Source organism: Pyxicephalus adspersus, chromosome 2, assembly GCF_032062135.1.
Source record: "Pyxicephalus adspersus chromosome 2, UCB_Pads_2.0, whole genome shotgun sequence".
NCBI classification, from domain to species: Eukaryota; Metazoa; Chordata; class Amphibia; order Anura; family Pyxicephalidae; genus Pyxicephalus; species Pyxicephalus adspersus.
The window spans coordinates 21069103-21072079 of NC_092859.1; the positions used below are offsets into that span (position 1 = coordinate 21069103).

The following is a 2977-nucleotide window of genomic DNA, read 5'->3' on the forward strand; positions in this document are numbered from 1 at the left end:
TCAGAGTCAGCATAACTATTTTAGTGTGAATAAGCTTAAAAATTAAAGTCAACAAATTTGTTCAAAATTGTTTTCCAGTGCAATCCAAGGGGCAAATATCCTTGCAATTCAGTTGTGTTGTGGTATCAATTGTGTTGTGCAGCTGTAGGGGTTGTATACAGTTCCATACAGAAAATAGAATACCATAATATGGTAGTAACCACTCAACTATTTAAAAAGAAATAACAGTCCATCATTACTTTAAGACATGAAGGTCAGTAAGTTCAGAAATTTTCAATCACCAAAAAAAACAAGAGTTACCATTGCTGCAAAGGATAAGTTAATTTGAGTTACCAGCCTCAGAACCCACAAATTACCAGCAGCTCAAAAAACAAACCTGCATTATCTGTTCAGTCATAAACTTATTTTGTCTTCATTTTTTTTTAAACTTACACTTAAAGTATGTTAAAATATGTTTTTCCCTGTAAAATAAATGTTATTGTAATACACAACGTTTCTCAAATTATCCAAATACATAATAGTAGAATCTGCTATTATGACATCATCTGCAGAATTATGAAAAAATCTATTGGGAATAACTCCTTTAGCAATCTAAGTAGAAGAAGCTTTCAAGGAATCAGTTCCAAAGAATCCCAACATCAACTTAAGGTATATCACATATTACATAAATAAAAAAACATGTAAGTGTAAGAATATATCTTTTGTTTCCTTTTTTTATTTAAAAATGTGTTCCTGAGGTGGAGGGTGGGTTAGGGTAAGTTAGGGTGAGGGGGGAAATAGGTGCACTTCTATTAGAGTTTGCATTCACATTACACTACAGGTAGTCCTCAAGTTATAGACATCCCACATACGGACAACTCCTAGATAAGAACAGGGCTTCCCTGCTCCTTTGTGTGCAGGACAGAGGCTTGATGGGGGGAGAGGGTGGTTTGCATGACTTGCTGAAAAAGTCTTTTGCTGTTCTGCAAGCTCTTGTAACTCTTTAATGACCAAGACAAACTCTTAAGTTGTTTCTTTTTGCATATCAAAGATCAGTTTGCTCCAGAAGTTATTGATTGTCTAGGCTGCATAAATAATTTTTTTTCTTGCTTGTGAATAACTCACAGTGAGGATTTTATACAGCAATTGACACCATGCTGACTAATAATATGTTCAGACAAACATCTGTCCTAATTGCATTTATTAAAATAATATACCTGTTCTGACTTACATACAAATTCAACTTAAGAACAATCCCAAAGTCCCTATCTGATGTGTAACCTGGGGACTACCTGTACTCTATATTGCATTCACACAAGCGTTGTATGTCTTGGAAACATTTGGAAAAGTCAGCTGTCTGTGCAGTCTTCTAGGCTTACGTATTCATGTGCCTATACCATAATGAATCAGAGTTCCTATAATTATTCCAATTGAGATTTTTTAGACTGTGTAATGCATACTGAAAAGGTAATTTTGCATAAAATTTATTGGTGACCCTGCTAGCTATTTTTTTGTTGATGAAAATAGATTTATTTTGGAAATTTTTATAAATGAGAATGGCAAAAACATCACTTTGTAGAAAGACTTCTACATCCTGGCTTTTACGAGATATGCCCAGCTTAAGGCTGTTGTATGTCTTGTTGTGTTATTAATCTATCTTATATCAGTACTTGGCAACCTGACTATCATCACACTGGTAGGTCTGGTGACCCAACTGCACACTCCCATGTACTTCTTCTTATCTAAGTTGTCAGTCCTGGACATCATGTATGTTTCTTCCATTCTACCCAAGCTGCTGAACATCACAATATCAGGAAATACTTTTCTATCCTTCCAAGAATGTTTTACCCAGATGTCAGTGTTTGCTCCCTGTATTGATACATATTTCCTCCTCTTGACCTCCATGGCGTATGATCGCTATGTGGCTGTAAAGCCTTGCACTATTTTATCATCATGAACAGGAAGACTTGCATGCTACTAGTTGGTGCCTCCTGGATCTTGGGAGCCCTGAATTCCCTAATGGGCTATATACTGGTGTCTAAGCTGACTTTTTGTTGTTCTCATAAAGTCAACCACTTCTTTTGTGATCTGAAGACCATGCTAAAGTTCTCCTGTAGTGACACCACAAGCCTGGATACCATCATATCATCCGAGGAGGTTTTTTGGGGTATGCTACCCTTAGCCCTGATTCTAACATCCTAGGGGTATATCTACCATTATGAAGATCCACACAGCATTTGGAAAACTAAAGACCTTCTCTAGCTGTTCCTCACACAACACTGTACTTATAATATATTGTGTCATCATTCTTATATTATATATGAAACCTGAGTCTGAGGACTCCATGGAACAGAATAAGGTTATATCTCTGCTGTATGTGGCTCTCGTTCCTATGCTCAACCCCCTTGTGTAACGCATGAGGAACAATGAGGTACTGAAAGCTAATAAAAATGTGTGGGGCAAAGTAATCTGAAGTTTTAAAGCGAACCTATAACTAAAGTCATGCTTTAGGTGAATCAATAGAATGTCAGTGTCAGCAAGTCATAATATTATTTTGAGAATTAAAGTAAAAAATACCCTTTTTCTTCAAGAATTAAAAAACATTGTTCCCTCCTGTAAACTAAAGGCAACCTAGATCATAGGGCCCCTGACTACAAATGAGACAGGCATAGATGGGAACGCTAAGCCCTCACTTTGTTCAGGAATGGGCCCGCCTGACCACTCCTATTTTGCAAAGAATTCTTTGGTGGTTCACAGCTCTGGCTGGTCCGCGCACCCCCCCTGGGTCAAGAGAAGGCTGGGCAGTGGGCAGGTTGTTTCTCTGAACACTACCCGCCCAGTCTCCCATTGCAAGTCTGAGTGGGAGGGTTTTGGTATCATGACGTCACTCTGGGGGAAATTTCTTCCCCTTTGTGTGACACATAGGCATGGGTGTAGTGGGGCGGGCACGTTTACATTTACAACAATGATACGCATGCGCACTCGCTGTGGATAGTAC

The 2977-nt window shown here is 38.2% G+C and overlaps 1 pseudogene; it reads left to right on the forward strand.

The window, feature by feature from the left end:
• LOC140322358 (olfactory receptor 5J2-like) overlaps positions 1-2452 on the forward strand; it is a 4771-nt pseudogene extending 2319 nt beyond the window's left edge.
• Positions 2453-2977: the final 525 nt, after the last annotated feature.